General features: G+C 41.1%; 1 protein-coding gene across 1 annotated transcript in view; it reads left to right on the forward strand.

Moving 5' to 3' along the window:
• Positions 1–20,293, forward strand: part of FGF12 (fibroblast growth factor 12) — a 430,891-nt gene that overhangs the window by 35,569 nt on the left and 375,029 nt on the right. The gene's annotated exons all lie outside the window — the stretch shown is intronic.

Here is a 20,293-nt window from a genome sequence, read left to right on the forward strand (position 1 = left end):
TTAGGACGGTTTCACACAACTGCATCTTGACGTTCATATTTCAAATGGAACCCCATAGGACTCCTTAATAATCGGTCAGTGCACCCACATGGGGTCCGGGTGTTAAGTATATAATATGAATGCTCAAATGTAGTCGTATTATGGCCATGAGATACCAGCCTAAAGGAAGTAAACAATACATCAGTGACCAAACACTATTTTCTAAAATGTACATTAGCTAAATTAAAACAACTATCAAATATGTTTTTGAATTTTTAAGCTTCAGTATATGTGATCTTTAAAAAATAAATAAAAATACCCACATCCGCTACAGCTGTTATACAGGATTTGCATATCATTAGGTTATACATTTTATTACAAAGTCTACGTTCTAATGGTTTCCTGTTAGGTTTCGATTTTTTGGTGGATGTAACATCTCTGTCTGCAGGACTTGGCAGGTGTAAGTCGGGCTTCTGTATCTCTGGCACTGGCCTGTCTGGTGTTCCTGAGCAAGAAAACGAACAGACGCTCCTCCCATGTTTGCTGCATTGCACATGTGGAGAACATAACAAATGGATATGACTCAGACCGCTCAGACTTCTATCTTCTAGTCCTGTTATAGTGACGTGAGGCACATTTTAGATTTTCTAAATCAGAGACCTCCGTACGAATAACAGATTGTGCATTAGAATAATTTCATACTAGGAGTTATCATGTGAAACCTGTAAATAATCTAATAGTCAAGTCGTTCAATTAATTGTTAATGTGTGATGTGTCATTTTGTCAGTGATCCTGGGAAACACAGTGGTTAAGTTGTCACCTTTTATTACTGCTTGTCATTGTTGACTGAGGGTTTCTTTAGGAAGGTGTTCCCCATCCATTGCTGAACAGAAACGCACTGGAGATCAGCTGCTTATTTTACTCCTCTCGAACATTATCCAACATGTAATGTAATGTAAAGATGGGACTGTACTCAATGTGGAGCTGGGACTGTACGTGGTTGCATGTTCATACAACTTTCATGATATTTTCCGAAGAATTCTGTGCAACAAAATTATAAAAAGAAACATAAACAAAATGCATAGATACAGAAAATGAACGAATTATTAAAAACAGTTACAGGAATATGCCACAGTTACTAATGAAGTTGTTTTGTGCAAGTCTCACCACAGAAGTCTGTGGATCCCCAGACTCAACCGAACATAAGCAATATTTTAAAACAATTGGACATAGTGGAGGTCATGAATGTGGGCAAAAAGTTATCACTTTTCATGTTACAGAATGACAGATGGCAAGACAACCCCCTAGTTTGACAGTAACGGAGAAACATAAGTTTTCTACAAAATATAAGGCTGGTGCTGATGTATTTGACTCTTATTCTCTATGAAGCTAATGATGCATGAAACGTCTGATGTGGCAACTCTGAGATTTAATAATTGAGGACTCTCTTATAGGACTGCCACCATTCCGACACTTCACATCGCTACTAAGTTATCTGACTGTTGTGGGACTCACAGTGTCATATTGCTTTAACTCCTCCATGTTCTAGTGTCTCTGTGTGGTTACCTATTTAACCTGTTGTCAAGAAGGATATACATTTTTTATTTTTGTAAGACTTTATATTTTGATATTCTTCTGCGACCATTTTTATTATTACTATAACCTACTGTTCTGTAATTTGTTTAGTATTCTACCTAGAAACCACCATGTAAAATTGTCCATGTGGTGAATAAAGCAGGCCCCTTTTTCTAAATCTCATACAACCCCTTACGGCCAGAGGTGGGACAAGCCATTTATGCCCAAGGCAGGGGTTTCAGAATGCCTCCCCCTTCACCCCGTGTCCCTGAAGGTCAGCCTGATAGATGTCGGCTGGACAATGGTTAATTAAATGCCTAATGTTCTTAGTTGTAATACTTACTCCCTATTTCCCTCCACACCTCTGCACATATGCTGGGCATATCTGTATGAGAAGCACCATTTCCTCACCAGTGTACTGTAAGGCAAACACGCAGAAAATCTTGATACTTATAGCATTATCAGCCGCTCGGATATAGTGTTTAGTCGATTGTGCAAAGATATTTAAAGGCAGAGGTTTTCTTTTTTTTTTTTTAAATCCATAGATTGTACCCCCCTCAATGGTGCACTAAGAAGCTGCAATTGTGCAGTAGGCAGTTTCAACCTACCTCTTGTCCCTCCCCTGCTTAAAGCTCAGGTTTTTTAGGGATGTTTTTAAGGTTGCTCGTGATGGTCACAAGATCACTTGCAACTTTGTCTTATTTAGATTTTTTGCATTTATTGACTGGAACGAATTCAACTGGAAATATAAAAGTTTAAGCCAATAATTAAAGCAAAGCAACCAAACCTTTATAATTCAGATAAATGCCCTCTAGTTCACTTTCAAATGTTTGATTGAAATGAGGAGCATAATTTTTACCAGGGAACATTTTCCTGCAACATTTTCCTGTTGTACTAAAAATACTAGTTCAGAAGAAATCAAATTCCGACATTACCCCTGTGTTTATGTAACCTGAGCATGGCTCCTCCTAAGCTATTCAGTGCAGTAGAATCTACTGGGGTATGAAGCCGCAATTGCTGAGGAGTGAAGACCAACCAGAGCTACGTGCGTTCAATCAAATGAAGCCATTTGTATGGGAGAATTAAGAAAACATCATCCGGCTTTTAGCAGGTTGAATTTCCACCTTTCAGTGTCTAAAAGCATGACACAATTTTTTGCCATATATTATGCAACCTGCCCAGCAATATATCTCATGCTTGATGTCTTGGGGATCTACACTTCACTCCTGGAATCTTGCAGACTACACATATAGTAATGTCGGGAAGGAATGTTATTTCTCCATAGAAATGGCTTAGATGTAAATTAATGGACTCCTAACTTTAAAAAAATCATTTGTGATGTGGTAACAGACGCTGGAGAAGTTAGGTATCACTTTATATTACGTTCTATAATTAATTCTTACATTCACCCTTTGTATTTATACAAAAATGCTCAGAATTGAATCATTCTGTTAACAAGGTAAAAAGTTCACATTTACAAAATAGGAATAAAAGTTTCTCAAATCACAACATTTTCCCATAGTAAATAGCTTGCATTGTAGAAGGTATCATGACTTTGCATGTATTTTAAAAAAATTTTTTGGACAATAGTAAAATAAATGCTACCATAGCATCATTTAATACCGACAATACTGCATAATCAGTTTTCCAACCAATGTAACATATTTGGCAATGGATAAATAGGACAGGTCAGCAATCTTAAATACCTGAAACCCCTTTAAGATAGATATATACTGTAGTTCTATGTATTAGGCATCATGCACACAGAGCCATATGGCGACCATACGGTTTTGTAATATGAAGCCATGGGCACTCTGTGTGCTGCTCTATGGTGACGCTGCGAGGGTTCATAGTCTCTTCTAGAAGCAATGCCTCTAAGGGAGGGATAACTCCATAAAAGAGCATGCGATGGAATATGCCCCGATTATTACTCTCACTGATTCTGTATGAATCTGGCAGAAAAAAAACTTTGGTGTGTGAATTAAATTGTAGGCAAATAGAGGTACTCTATGGGCCCATAGCAGCCATATTACGGCTTAGTACAACACAGATCTGTAATACAGCCATGTACATGAGGACCTAAACTATATAAGAACCCTTAAAGGGGTTGTCCACTACCGGACAACTGATGACCTATCCACCAGATAGGTCATCAGTGTATTATCGGTGCGGGTCAGCACCGATCAGCTGCTCCGGCTGCCTCCGGGCACCGGACGTCCATGCCGGAAACAGATGGCTCCAGTCATGGAATAGCGGCCGAGCTGCAGTACTGCAGCTCTGCTCCTTTTTAAGTGACCTATCCAGTAGGTCACCAGTTGTCCAATAGTGGACAACCCTTTTAATTACATTGTAAAAAAATTCACTTATTTGATACAGTGCCCTAGCAGACAGTATAACACATGATAGGCTTAGATACATGGCCCCATCAGACACTATCACACGATAGGCTTAGCTATATAGGGCCTCAGCAGAGAGTATCACACATGATAGGCTTAGATACAGGGTCCCCAGCAGACAGTATTCACCATATTTACTTACCCAGTCACCGCTCCTGAATCAAATCCTCTTCACCTACGGGCGCAGTACTGGCTGCTGATGTCATTCAGTGCCAGGACATTATCTACACCACGTATAGAAGGACCTGACGCTGAATGGAGGCAAGCGCTGAACCTGGAGGTGAAGAGGACCCGACAGGAGTGGGAAGGGTAAGTATATGTAGTGATGGCAGTGGTGACAAGCACAGCACCTGGGGTATGGGCCTCACTTTCCCCAGCCCAAAGGACGGCCCTGGTCACGAGGTGTCTACGCTATATGTGTCAATGTGTGGCTACCCTTTCAAGGGTTTTGCTAGCATGTCGCAATATTGTATTGAATTGGTTTCATGAGAAATTGGAATCCTTGACCAAATTTAAGCAAAGGTAAGGGTGGACACATCTGTATTTATCACAGTAAGGGTCAAGTTAAAGTTTGATATATCTGTGTATATATACAGTAGGTTGCCTTATCATTGAAATATTCTTAGGAGTCCAAATATTTAAATAAATAAATGTACAATCTGTGTCAGTCAGGGTTCAGTCCAATTGTGTGATTATTTCATCAGGGGGCGAAGCTAGCAACCATGGAGCCTTAACGCAAAATTCAGAATAGGGCCCACTCCACCATGGCTACTTTCCACAGCAAGTTCAGAAAATGAAAAGCTTATTATTGTTTTGGCACAGGGATTAAGTGCAAAGAGATGTTACAGCATAGGGATAATATACACAGTAATCTCTAATCTCACAGTTAAAGGATAGTCAACATAATGAAGTAATAGAACAGGAATTTTGCACAGTGGGATAAAGTTCACAGTGACATCACAATATAATAGGTATAATGCCTACAATGTTTTCACATGATAAAGATAATTTGGACAATGATGTCATAGTACAGGAATCATGCACACAGTAATGTCAGAGCACAGGGATACTGCACACTGTGATATCCAAGCACAGAAATAATGCACATGGTACATGGTATGGTATGGAATACATAGTAATATCACAGCAAAGAATAAAAAACTCAATGAAGTTACAGCATATGATTCATGTGCACAGTGATGTCTCACTAACCCATTAACCCTTTTAGTACTATGATAAAGCACACAGCGATGTCACACATTGCAAGGATTAGTTACAGCAAAGAAATTATAAAAACAGTGATGTCCCAGAACAAGAATAATGCATACAGTGATGTCATTGTACTAAGATAATGAATACCATATCCGCACAGCAAGAATGTACACAATAATGTCACCAAGCATAAGAAAACGACACATACCGTGGTGTCGCAATACAGGGATAAAGCAGTGATTTCATAGCACAGGAACAATACAAAAAGTGATGTTGCAGAAGGATAATGCAAATAGCAGGAATGCAAAACCATGGAGTTCCATAGCAAAACTTGGAATAAGGCCACATTCAGTGTGCATGTGTGTCTGTATGTGTGTGTGTGTGTGTGTGTGTGTGTGTGTGTGTGTTAGTGTTGTTTTTGTTTACATAGTCCATCCATTAGGCTGATCTGGATGTGAAATACTGTATGTGAGTTAGAACCAGTGAACATTTTATGTCCACAGAGCAGTATTATATAACTGGTCTAAATGAAAAGACCCTTCCACCATAAATAAGTCATTGTCACTGAGATCAGCACTTGGGGAGCATTATTTATTATCTACATGAGGAGGATAGAACACCTCATCTGCTCCTTTCTTTAGCCTAATTTATATATAGCTATGGAATTCCTTTAGGTTGGATGCATTCACAATGTTTTGCTGCATTGTTAGTGGCGTTTTCTTTGGCATTTTTCACAGCTTTTTTTAGCTTGAAAACACTGTGGCCAGAACCTACATTAAAGGGGTATTCCCATCTAATAAAATAATGGCATTTACTTTTTGATTGGTTAGGTTCCGACCTCTGGGATCCCCACTGATTCCCATTCACTTGAATGGGGCTGTGCTGCAGTTCTCTGCACAGTGGGTGGCCAGGGCTCCGCTGTGCAGGAAGGGATATAGCACAAAATCAGCGCTACGGCCCCTAAAATCTCAGGATTGGTATGGGTCCCAGAGTTCAGACCCCCAAATGCCACCATTTTATTTAATGGGAATAACACTTTAAAGTCTATAGTGAAATATAGAAAACACTACATACAGATGTATCAACCCTTCCCGTTGCTTACATTTGGTTAAGGACTACAATTTCTCATGAAACCAATTCAATACAATATCGTGACATGCTAGCAAAATCCTTTACAGGCTGCAATCCACATGAACAGCTACTGGGTGGCCACACATAGACACATATAGAATAGACTTCTCGTGATATACTATAGCGAAATCATGTTTTATGTTTTCAAAACTGCTCATCACGCCCCACACAACTTGAGATATGGTGAGATAAGAGGAAATGTAAGAAAGGAACATTTTGGTTTGTGGCATTCTCGTGGCTTTTGAAGGTCACTGGCAATGTTTTAAAAATACAGCATGCTCGTATAGCGTTTTTGTGGTGTTTTTCCCCATAGGCTTATTTATAGGAGCTAAAAAAATGGCAAAAAGAACGCATGTTTAAAATTTTACAAAATAAAAAAACACTTTTAAAAAATGCATTAAGAAAACACATTAAATTCTTGATTTTTTTTTTACAAGCATTTAAAAATACTGAAAAATAGTGTGTGTGAAGGAGGCCCTTAGTTATATAATGAGATCCTAAAAAAAAGTGCTACTATTCAGGGGTTACTTCCATTTAAAAAATAAACAAAAAACAGCGCAATGATCACTTTATAAAATCACTGTAATCTGCAGTAAGAATCTGCTATTAATGTTTCCTCTTAGAAATAGATTTTTGCCTAAATTCCTACAACATTCGACATAACAAGTACAGCAATAATAACAACGTCAAGGTTCCCTGGATAGTGAATAGCTGATCTTGCAAATTTTATTGCAAGCACAAAACTACTCCTTAATTTGTCCACATTGTGTAATATTGTTAATGTCTTTGATGTGATGAATCCCAGTAGTAATTGTAGTTATTAACCATAACCATGAAATAAGCAGTTCATGTGAACAATTTCTGCCATTGTCATTTGGCTTTACTATTCTTTACTTGAGGCACAAAGAATAAAAGGTAAAGGAGATTGCAAATTTCCATGTATGTCATATAAATTGGGTAATAGTAAGTAAAAACTATATTTTACAGGTAGGAGCAGTATTAAAACAAAATATTACATTGTCAAATTTTCTTTTGTGGAACAGAGAAAGATAAAAACGTTCTTATAAGGACCAGTTTATATATAACTGGTAACAGTTGAGAAGTGCCGTTCTGAAACAAACCATAAGGGCACTTTCAGACGTGGCGGAATTTCTGTGGAATCCCGCTGCAGACAGTCCACAGTGGAATTCTCCAGTGGCCGTTTTTTACATTTGTTTCTACACATTTTGAGGCAAGTTAATTCAGACGTTGCGGGAAAACTCAGCTGTGGACCATAGGCTGCGGTGCGGAATTTTCCCTCCGCAGCATGCACTGTCTGTTGCGGAGAAGAAGCAGAATTTCACTGCGCATTTCAGCCTTTGCAATGCAAGAACTGAAATCTGTGGCAAGTCCGCTGTCTTTTCTGCAACGTCTGAATTACCTGTCAAATATGCAAATGTTGGTTCAGATTCGTTGCGTAATTGCCCCACATCTGCACCAACGTTTGCAGCGGAAAAACTCTGCCACGTCTGAACGTGCCCTTAAAGACCGTGGGGCAGATTTATTAATTCTGCCCTAAAGTTAGGTAGAATAAAACCAGACCAGATAGGCAGAAATTACACCAGATTTATCGCTGTATGATAAATAAGGCGCATCTAGCTAGACATGTTAGACATTTTTCTCCTCCTTTCACCACTACTTGGTTGGAGTAAAATGACGTAAGCTTATAATAAAACTGTCGCATTTTGCGACTTCTCTAACCTAAGACTCTTTTTCTAGAAACTTACCAGAACTAAACAAAAAGGAAGGTATATAAAGTATCTAAAGCACACTATAAATTTAGCGCACATGGCAGGTACGCAACTTTTTTACTGCAATTTGTAAAATAATTATGCCTCATTTTGCTTGATAAATCTCCCCAGTGTCATATTGCAGAAGCAAAAGTGGCTGACTAAAATGTTTATTTTTTTGCTTTCATTTTAATGGCACTTTTTATTTAAGTATTTTTTTAGTGAATACTCCATATCCAAGTATTCTCCATAAAATCACAATTCCGGAGTATTTTTTCTTAGACTCTGCTTTATGCCATTCCTCTGTTATTCCTCCTAGAAATGTATGAATAAATTGAGTGTAAGCATTCCCCTTTTTAAAGAGGCGTGTCCCTGCACAGTCTGACACTGAGAGCACTGATTGGACAGTGTCAGTCTGTGTAAGGACACACTCCTAACTGTTAACACCCAGTTGTCAATTTATTCTTAAATTGTAGGAGGAGTAACCGAGAAACTGTACAAAGCAGAGTTCTAAGAAAAGATGCTCCAGAGTTGTTATTTTATGGGGAATACAAATATTTTCCAAAACAGATGTTAAGAGAGCCGACAGATCCTCCTTAACCTGTTCACGCTATATGACTTATATATCCTTCACGAGCAGGTGATGGTCCCCGCTATGTGATGGGTATAAATGTCACAATGATCTCATGGGTACTGCCACTATACCCACGAGATCAGTGGCAGGAGCAATGCTGTAATACACAACCGGTAGTGTTTCGCAGCTGCCGGGATCTGAGATAATTAATCGGAGAGAGCGACTGCGGCATCTAAGTTGTTTGACAGAGAAAGGGAGCTTCATCTGTCTGCCCATCAGCACCCCGCGACGTGATCGCTGTGTACCAATAGGTTACCATGGCAGCCAGCCAATTTTTTATGTTTATTGATATAATGGTATATTAGAATAATTGTACTGTACTTTAATATACCGTATTTATACATATACATGATAGTGTATTCTTTAATACTGTAAACAGTTTTTAAAATTAGCTGATGTGGAACCTGTAAGGCAATGAAATGAATTGGATTCATATACTGTAGATAAAAGGGATAGACAATTTTAGCTGGACAAGATCAAATAAAGCAGCACGCATGTATTGTATGAGAATTCAGTACATCCAACGAGTTAAATCTGCATGTTCAGCCTTGCACAGCCTTTCAAAAGCTGCCTGCCACCAATGTGCTGACTTGAGCATTTAAGTCAAGCACATGGGAATAGAACATCGACAAAGCAGCTGATCTAGAGCTAAAATAACAAACTCATAATTCATGTGAACGTAACAACTCCAAGTGTCAAAGAGCCTTTCCAGTATGGAGAGTAACACTTCACAAAGCATCTTCTTGTTACTACTGCTTAGAAATTGAATGGCCACAAGATATTATTGCTGTTTTTTTTTGTCTTTCATATCTAGATGATAAAAAAAGCATAAGGTTGTAGCCTCAGATTACAGGAAAATTTTCAAATTCGGTAGGAAATATATTTAAAAAGGATGGCACTCAAGGGGTTTCTTAATAATTTGACATCATATCTACATAGACAAAACCCACATAGTGCCATACTTTGTATGTGAGAGAGTCCACATAAAGCCATCAAGTACCCACATGGTGCCATACTTTGTATGTGAGAGAGTCCGCATAAAGCCATCAAGTACCCACATGGTGCCATACTTTGTATGTGAAAGAGTCCACATAAAGCCATCAAGTACCCACATGGTGGAGGTTTTAGAACATAAGTTGATACCGAGATAAGGGATCGACACCTCCTCCCAACCATACGAGAATTCTTTCTGAATGTCTTGGTGAAATCTCGTGGGTATTGACAAGCCCAATATCTGAGACTTGGACACATTAAGTTTATAGTACGAGAACCTACTGAACCATTCCAAAATTTCCGATACTCTTCTAAGAGATGTCAATGGGTCTGTGAGGGTCAAAATGACATCATCTGCAAACAAGCCAATTTTATGCTGTCTATGCCCTACTGAAATCCCCCGCACCTCCAAATCCATTCGAATCATCTCCGCCACAGGCTCCATAACCATAGTAAATAGTAAGGGCGAGAGGGGGCATCCCTGTCTGGTACCGTTAGTAATACCAAATGGTTTGGACATCATCCCATTAGCCAATACCCTGGCCGAGGGTGAGGAGTAGAGAGCTTCTATCGCTTTCAGAATGGAGCCAAAGAAACCAAACCTCTGCATTGTTGCAAAAGCAAAGTCCCAGTGAATCCTGTCGAACGCCTTCTCCGCATCCAGTGTAAGGAGAAGAGAAGGCGTCTGGCTAATCTCTGCCTTGGAAATCAGGTTGATTATGCGCCTGGTACCATCTGGGGCCTGCCGGCCCTGAGTAAAGCCCACCTGGTCATTGTGTATTATAGTAGGAAGGATAGTCAATAGGCGCTGGGCCAATATTTTTGCATAGAGTTTGGTGTCGTAATTCAGCAGCGAGATGGGCCTAAAATTAGCCGGCAGAGTAGGAGACTTCCCCTGCTTGGGAATGGTCACTATGGTCGCCTGTAACATCTCCTCGGGAAGATTGCCCTTGGCCATTGCCTCGGTAAATACACGCGCCAAATAAGGGGCTAAGACTCTTTCATTTAGTTTATAATATTCGGAGGAGAACCCATCCGGTCCCGGGGCTTTATGTTGCTTACCCAGCCTAATAACTTTGATCACCTCATCTGTCAGAATAGGGGCATTAAGTTGGTCCATCTGAGGAGGGGTTATCTTAGGCAGCTGTATCTGGTCCAAGAACCTGTCTATGGTTTCCGAAGTAGGGTGAGGCGTGGCAGGGTCATCCTTTAAATGATAAAGCTTAGAGTAAAATAGGCTAAATCTGTCGGCAATGTCTTGAGGATTGGAAATCTTAGGATCCCTGTTTTCTGCTTGCAAGAATGGAATTCTGCTCTTCTGTTGTTTCAATTTAACCCTTTTCGCCATATATTTGCCCGCCTTATTATGGGAGGTGTAATAAGTCATACGAAGCGAGGTTAGATGTTTATCAAAGTCCGCTATAAGCAGCCTTCTCAGTTCCTGCCTGAGTTTGGTCAGAGCATCATTTAGTGTGTCCGAGGGGGAGGATTTGTGTTGGGTCTCTAGAACTCTAATCTGGCCTAAGACCCTATCCGTATTGACCCGCTTCTGTTTATAATAATGCGAGCTCTGTTGGATCACGAGTCCTCGCATCACGGCCTTATGAGCATTCCACAGGATAAAGGGATCTACTTCTGGGGAGTCATTGAGATCAAAATATTCCTGTAACTGAGAGGAAATATGATTTTTGTATTTGGGAAGGGCCATCAGGAAGGTGTTGTTGCGCCAATTTCTGAAGGGACGAGACCAGGGGGCCAGCGCTATCTGCATGGAAATAGGGGCATGGTCTGACCATGTGATCTCCCCTATCTCTGCCTTAATTACGGCCTGAAGCAACCATTTATCTACCAGAAACACATCGATCCGAGAAAAAGTGTGGTGGCAGGCAGAGTAGTAAGTAAATTCCCGAGACAACACATTATGGCATCTAAACACATCATAAAGGTCTTCTTTCTGAGCCTACGGTGAGAGTGTAGGTAGAGACCTCCTGCTCCTGCTAGTAGTGTCCATAACTCTGTCTGGAACAACATTAAAATCTCCACAAAGGATGAGCTGACCCTTTTGAATCTTGCGGATTTTCCGCATGGTTTTGTTCAGAAATCGGATCTGTGAAGTATTAGGAGCATAGATATTGACTAATGTTATTAAAGAGTCATTGATAGAACACACCAGAGCAAGAAATCTCCCCTCCACATCAATCAAGGAATCCACAAGCTTGAAATCCAGAGCGTCTCTGAACACCACTAAAATCCCTGCTTTTTTTCTATCAGAATTAGCCATAAAAACATGAGGGAAATTAGTGTTAACAAAAGGAGGGCAATGCGACTTCTGGAAATGAGTTTCCTGTAAACACAGAATATCTGCTCTAGAGTTACGGGCCTCTTTCCAGGCGGAGGACCTCTTAAATGGGCTATTCAAGCCCTTTACATTCATCGAGACTATTTTAACCGACATTAATAAAATTCCTATTGAGCATAGTACAATATGCAATATACATTAACCTCTTCGTATCGACATCTGAAGGCGTACCGAAGAAAATATACTTGGTGAAACAGGTGTGGAAGAAAAACAGGGGACAATTGAACCACAATAATAACCACATAAGTCAGGGGTGAAACAGTCCCTGAAGAAATGTAAAGACAACAGGATCTAGAAGACCTCAACGATCCTGTAAGGATTACTGGGGACGAAAGTTCGACCTGAAGAGACTCAACCTCATGATCTCAAATATAAAGTACCTTCAGCGAGAATCAGCCTGGCCTCGCCACTCCGGAGAAATTCTAGACGGGCCCCTAGGTGAGGGTTTCACGGGTAGGTCGGACATCGGGACCCCCCATTCCTTCAGCAATTTAACCCCTTCAGCCGGCTTATGAAGAACGTGCGTGCGATCCTCCTTCCGAACCAAAAGCTTTGTAGGAAATCCCCATTTATACAGGATCTTGTTGTTTCGGAGCGATAGGGTAACAGGTAGGAAATTTCGTCTGGCTTGAAGCGTGACTTGTGAGAGATCCGCATAGAGATGCACTCCTCCATATGGGTCTGGTAGCTTCTGGGCCTTTCGCGCCGCAAACATTAAGGCTTCCTTGACATGGAAAAAATGAATGCGAGAAAGAACGTCTCTTGGGACATCTGACGGTAGAGCTTTAGGCTTAGGTAAACGATGTGCACGATCTATGATCAGGTCTTGAGGCGAAGATTGTGGTAGGAGAGATTTAATCAGCTTTTGCAAGAACAATGGGAGATCAGATGGAGACACAGATTCCGGGATGCCCCGAAATTTAACGTTGTTCCTCCTGTTCCTATCTTCCATATCCGCCATCTTAGATTTCATGACCTCCATCTCCTCTTCTAAAGCCTTGTGTGCGTCTACTAGGTCGTTGTGTGCCTGGGTAAAGTCCCCCATTTTTGTTTCCACATGATCCACTCTGGAGCCTAGATCCTCTATACTAGTGTGTAATGTAGCTGTGATCTTTGCCAAGTCCTTTTGTAGGGACCCTCTGAGGGCCAACACCAGGCCCTTAATAAAAGATTCCGATGCCACCTGATCTGTAGTAGGGAGGCTAGATATCGGATCACTATCAGCCAGCAAAATAACTTCTGGTATTGAAGTGCAGGAGGAAAGCTGGGCTCTCTGTAAAACCTGGCTATCAGGGGGAAGAGTGTCCTCCTCTTGTTGTCGCCTCACAGCCGCCCTATGTATGTGGCATCCCGCCGGTGACATCGGGGAGCTAGGGGAAAGAAGCAGCTGATTGTCGCTGCACCTCGGGCCGGCCAGCTTCGGGCATTCAGGGGAGTTTGCGGGCTCACCGTGTGAATCTGCAGGCGAATCCAGTCCCGACTATCTGTCACACGCAGCCCCGGGGGAGCTGCAGCCGGCGCCATCTTGAGAGTCGTCCTTCCTCATGCTGCGGGATGAGAAGAAGTCCGTCAGCCGCTTCGGGCCGGACTTATTCCCCCTCTTCCGTGTCATCATCGTCGACACCGGACCAGGAGCAGGAGATCAGTCCAATTCCTAGCCTCGGGTAAGCTTTAATACCTCGTCGCTTGAGGTTGTAGGACGGAGCTCACCAAGAAGCGTCCATCGCGGTCTGCATCCAAGCCACGCCCCCATTAGCCTACACTTTAAATGTACACATTTTGCCTTATACTTTAATGTTTTTGTTTTTTTTTAAATTAGTTTTAAACCCATATTAAGAATAAGCATAATGATTTGCATCATAAAGATTAGTTTGCTTATCTATTGCAGAAATACACATATCTACTTTTAAAAATGAAGGGATGGAGGTACGGAAGCCTGAGGTTAGAAAATTGTGTCATCAGTCTAATATTGCATGCTATACTGTATGTGACCCTGAAATTACTACAATTAAAGGGGGGGAGCAAAAATTATTAGCAGTGTTCTCACTGCACTATCGGAGTACACTCGCTAATATACATTCTAGTCCCCCGTCGCGCTGATTATGAAATTTTGATAGATTTTTATAGTGCTGGCGGGGCACCAAAAGTCTAGCTGCGCAGTCATCCTTCATGACGACACGACTCTTCGTCATGTGACCGGCCCCGCTGTACTCTATGTGCAAGCAGTAGCAGTAGTTTGGCATTTACTTCAAGAATGTTGTGAACGGAAACATCATAGTATAGTATAGTATAGTATAGTATAGTATAGTATAGTATAGTATAGTATAGTATAGTGCCAGGACCCATCATACAATGAGCCCTATGGTAGTGACATGAACTGCCTCTATAGTAAATACACCACTGCTTCATGAACAATTTTCCCTCTCTGTTTATTGTTACTTCTATACAGTCATGTGGTATTTTTAAACTGTATATAAAGAGATTGCAGGAATTTCTATGCAGAAAGCAATGAGTATGTATTGTAAGCAACTCCTGAATGTGCTTTTTTTATAATAAAAAAAACCCTAAATAAAATATTTTATAATTAAAATTGAATTAAATGATAAATTGTCAGGAGCAGTACTGTAGATTCGGTTAACATCCACTTATTAGATTCTATATTTTGCTATGCGTCGTAATCTGGTTCTGATGCTGTAATCATAATGAGGGGTAATCCTTAAAAGCAGGAGGGAACATGTTGTCTTGATCTGCAGAGCAGGAAATCCCATCATCAATAACCATTCACCTAAATGCAGGATTATTCCATGATCTCACCAGCAATTTACCGAGAGCCATTAACAGGGAACTTGTGTGTCAGTCCCTTCACTGCACTTAGTCCAATTAATAGAGCGTCATTTTAATCAAACTGAAAATATGTGCGCATTAGAGTTCTGCATGCACTGAGCGGTGCCATCTCTTGAGTACACTTCTAAAGGGAGAATAATTAGTATTTTAACCAGATCACTCTTTAGCCCACTTTGTTATTCTGCACCAGAGCTGGGAATTCATATCGTGGCTCAAAAAACTGTTCTTGCCATTTACATATATATATATATATATATATATATATATATATATATATATATATATATATATATATATATATATATATATATATATATATATATATAAAATATATAGTTGCATTTTGGATTACACTGTTGCTCAGTGTGTGGGTGTGTGTGAAGAATTGAGTGCCGGAGCCTGTACAGTAGTACACAAAGTCCCTATAGATTCGTGCTAATGAGCCACAGGCCTTCCATGGTTTTCCATATGATTCCTCCATATGGCTCTGTATTACAGATGTATTCTTCCCTAGAAACAATGCTTCTAGGGACGACTGTGTCTATAATGCAACATTCGATGAAACATGCCACAGTTTTTTTTCTGGTGGGTTGCAAATGAATTCATAAGGAAAAAAAACCTCTGTATGTCTCAATATAGTCCCATAGGCCGTTTTGTGTGCTTGTATGAACAATAAATGTTTTCCTCGTTAAGCTACGACTCTAACCTTGCCCAATCCAAGCCCATACACACCCAGCTTGGTCCACACTGTAAAATACCCCCATAGTGGCCTCTACACAGTATAATGCCCCATAGTGCCTTCCACACAGAATAATGCCCCCATAGCTGCCCCCACATGGTATAATGCCCCGATAGTGCCTCCCACACAGTAGAATGCCCCCGTTGCCCCCACATAGTATTATGCTCCATAGACAACCCCACACTGTATATTGCCCCATAGTGCCTCCCACAGACAGTATAATTCATGCATAGTGTCCCCCCACAGTCTAATGCTCCATAGTGCCTCCCATACAGTATAATGCCTCATAGCTGCCCCCACACAGTATAATGCCATATAGCTGCCCCCCTACAGTTTAATGCCTCTATAGCTGCCCCCTCACACACAGTATAATGCCCCCACAGCTGCCCCTCATATGCAGTTATAATGCTCCCATAGCTGCCCCCATATCCAGTCTAGTACCCCAATACCAGCCCCATATAAAATAAAGAAAAGGAAAATGGCTGCGGTGGTTGAGCTACAAGCTGAATGCACTATGGTGGCAACCATTGTGGCTGCTGTGGGGTCCTTTCTTTATAGGCATTGTATTATTGACTAACAAGAAAAGGAGGAATTGTAACATTCACTCCGAAGAAGCAGCAGAAGGCAGTGATACATGTGGGGTCCCATGTATTGTTTATTCATGCTGCACATCTGATGCTATATTCCAATTTTTTATATTGCTGATGGGATTATTTTTTCTTGAATTGATGTCCATTGGTTGTTTCATCCTATTATGTCTGACCTCACAAGGGTGGTTTGTGTATGTGTTTCAATATGTTTTCAACCTTTGTGTAATTGATCGCTAAATAAAGCATATATTTTATGTATGATAGTTGAAGATTCTATACACATAACTTTGTTTTCTTTTTCGTTTCTTATTCATGGATTATTATAGTATGTGCTACCTAGCACCAGGTGTTTATTCTTTGATTAGCGGTGCCCGCCTTGCAGTGGCGGATTAAGTAGACCATATACCCATGGCTGTTACCAGGGGCGTAGCTTTAAGTGTAGCTAAATGTTTGACACGTTTGAAACGTTTGACACCAATCGCTAGAACGAAGCAGCTGAAGCCCTCGTGTGAGCACTCAGCCGCTTCGTTTCTGTTCTTTTTCCGGAAAGCCGATGTATCGGTGTACGGGCTCATAGACTTTCTATTGAGTCCTTACACAGATACATTTATTTCCGGAAATAGCCGAACAGACGCTAAGCGCTCACACGAGCGCTTCAGCTGCTTCGTTCTAGCAATTGGTGGGGGTCTCAGTGCTTGGACCCCCACCAATCCAAACTTCTGACATGTCTCTATGACATGTCAGAAGTTTGTCAAACGTTTAGCTACACTTCAAACTACGCCCCTGGTAACAGCCCAGGGTATATGGTCTACTTAATCCGCCACTGCAAGGCGGGCACCGCTAATCAAAGAATAAACACCTGGTGCTAGGTAGCACATACTATAATAATCAATGAATAAGAAACGAATATGCAAAATTTCTTTTTGGCCCCCAAAAAACTTCTCATGGCCGATGGCCCGCAGCTTTCAGCTGCATCGCTGGGTCTCCTAAGTGACTCAACGATGCAGCACTAGCAACCAGGGGTGTCACTAAGGTCTTAAAACGTCAGGGAAAATAGCCACCAATATATATGTCCCCCCCCCCAAGAAAATGTGTGTGCGTCTATGTACATGTGTGTGTATATATGTGAGACAGCATATCTTTATCACTCTAACCCTATAACTATGGATAGGATTATATACAGATACATTAAGCCTCGCCTGAGTATTGGAAGCTGTCAATCAGCCAGCAGCTATTAATAAGGAGGTAGTAATAAAGTTTCAAAAAAAATACGAAGACATAGAAAAAATATTTTATTAAAATAAAAAACTCCCACACAACCCTCATTAACCATTTTATTGAGAATAAAAAAGGCCGTCATCGAAGTAGTCCTCAAATCCGACGTAGTCCAACATCCAAACTTGTAAAAAAAAACACAAAAAAATGATTAGCAACACGTGCGGTAGGCTTAGATACAGGGCCCATGTGCATGTGTGCTACTGTTTGTTGGACCCTGTATCTAAGGCTACCACAAGGTGGTCTTAGATACAGGGTCCAACAGACAGTAATCTTATACAGTATAACATTACTGTCTGCTGGAGCCTTGTATCTTAGCCTACTATGTGGTAGGCTTAAATGTAAGGCCCATCAGACAGAATCACACGTGGCCATGTATCTAGGCTTACCATGTGGTTATGGTAAGATGCTTAGATACAGGGCCCCAGCAGACAGTAATCTTAACAGTATAAGATTACTGTCTGCTGGGGCCCTGTATCTAAGCCCACCGTGTGGTAGGCTTAGATACAGGGCCCATCAGACAGGATCACACATGGGCTATGTATAGCGCCACACACATCCCCCTGTAGGTAGTGGCACACACGGCCCCAAGTAGGTAGTGCCCCACACACGGCCATATAGATAGTGCCACACTCCCATCCAATAGATAGCATCACACCCCTCCTGTAGATAGTGCCACACACACCCCCTGTAGATAGAGCCACCCCCCTATAGATAGCACCACACAACCCCCCTTGTAAATAGTGCCACCCACCCCTCCTATAGATAGCGCCACACAGCCCCCTGGTAGATAGTACCAAACAACCCCCCCTGTAGATAGCACCACTCCCCTTGTAGAAAGCGCCACACAGAACCCTTGTAGAAATTGCCACACAGACCCCCTGTAGATTCGCCACCCACTGTAGTTAGTGCCACACTTATCTGTCCCCGATACTCTACTCTGATGATGCATGCTTGGTTCCTCCTGACCAGGCCGCATCCAGCGGAACGTTGTCATTGCACCTGGTTCGATTGCCTTGCCAGTGATATCAATTGCATCCGCGTCCTTTCGATCCTCGTCCTTTGGATTCCAAGGGCCTTCAGTTTTGACGCTGTTTTTGCCTCAAGTCACTGCAAATACATGAAAAAATGTAGATGTCGTATTTGGGGGGCCATGGGCCTCCCGGGAACCTCAGGCCCCAGGTGGCCACCCATAATGGACCTATGGGGATTCGCCACTGCCGCCTTGCAATAGGAATTGGCAAAAGGGTCATGAAAAGAATACAGGGAGGGCAAACCCTTCTGTTCTGTTTGGCTTTACCCAAATAGAAGGTCCCTTTTTAATACCTGCTATGAGCCTCCTTACCACTTGCCCTGCTGAGCAAGCTAAGATTCTAGAAAGGACTGATCTAGTTAACCCCTTCAGGACTGAGCCTGTTTTGGCCTTGTGGACGCGGCCAATTTTTTCAAATCTGACGTGTCAATTTATGTGGTAATAACTTGAGAATGCTGTTACCTATCCAAGCGATTCTGAGATTGTTTTCTCGTGACATATTGTACTGTATGTTAGTGGAAAAATGTGATCAATAAATTCAGTATTTGTTTGTGAATATCACCAAACTTTAGAGAAAATTTGCAAAAATTAGCATTTTTCTAAATTTAAAGGTATCTGCTTGTAAGACAGATAGTAATACCCCACACAATAGTTACTAATTAACAATTCCCATATGTCTATTTTATGTTGGAATCGTTTTTTGAACACCCTTTTATTTTTCTAGGACGATACAAGGCTTAGAACTTTAGCAGCAATTTCTCACATTTTCAAGAAAATTTCCAAAATTTCCAAAACCTATTTTTATAGGTACCAGTTCAGATCTGAAGTGGCTTTGAGGGCCTTATATATTAGAAACCCCCATAAATCCCCCAATTTTAAAAACTGCACCCCTCAAAGTATTCAATACAGCATTTAGAAACTTTCTTAACCCTTTAGGTGTTTCACAGGAATTAAAGCAAAGTAGAGGGGGAATTTACAAATTTCTTTTTTTTGTCGGAAAATCCTTTTTAATAATTTTTTTTCTGTAACACAAAAGGTTTTACTAGAGAAATGCAACTCAATATTTATTGCCCAGATTCTGCAGTTTTTAGAAATATCCCACATGTGGCTCTAGTGTGGTAATGGACTGAAGCAAAGACCTCAGAATCAAAGGCGCACCTAGAGGATTTTGGGGCCTCCTTTTTATTAGAATATATTTTAGGCACCATGTCAGGTTTGAAGAGGTCTTGTAGTGCCAAAACAGTGGAAACACGCCCAAAAAGACACCATTTGGCAAACTACATCCCTCAAGGAATTCATCAAGGGGTATAGTGAGCATTTTAACCCCACAGGTTTTTTGCTGAATTTAGTGGAATTAGTCCATAAAAATGAAAATCTACATTTTTTCCAATAAAACTTAGAAATTATCAAGGAATAAAGAAGAAAAAGCACCACAAGATTTGTAAAGCAATTTCTCCTGATTACGGCAATACCCCATATGTGGTATTAAACGGCTGTTTGGACACACGGCAGGGCTCAGAAGGGAAGGAGCGCTATTTGGCTTTTGGAGCTCAAGTTTACTCAATTGGTTTTCGGGTGTCATGTCGCATTTGCAAAGCCCCTAAGGGACCAAAACAGTGGAAGTGACCCCATTTGGAAAACTACAGCCCTAAAAAGAATTTGTCTAGGGGTACAGTGAGCATTTTGATCCCATAGGTTTTTTTGCCGAATTTAGTGTAATTAGGCCGTCAAAACTTCTATTGTTTTTTATTCTTTTTTTTACGG

This window comes from Rhinoderma darwinii, chromosome 4 (assembly GCF_050947455.1).
Source record: "Rhinoderma darwinii isolate aRhiDar2 chromosome 4, aRhiDar2.hap1, whole genome shotgun sequence".
NCBI classification, from domain to species: domain Eukaryota; kingdom Metazoa; phylum Chordata; class Amphibia; order Anura; family Rhinodermatidae; genus Rhinoderma; species Rhinoderma darwinii.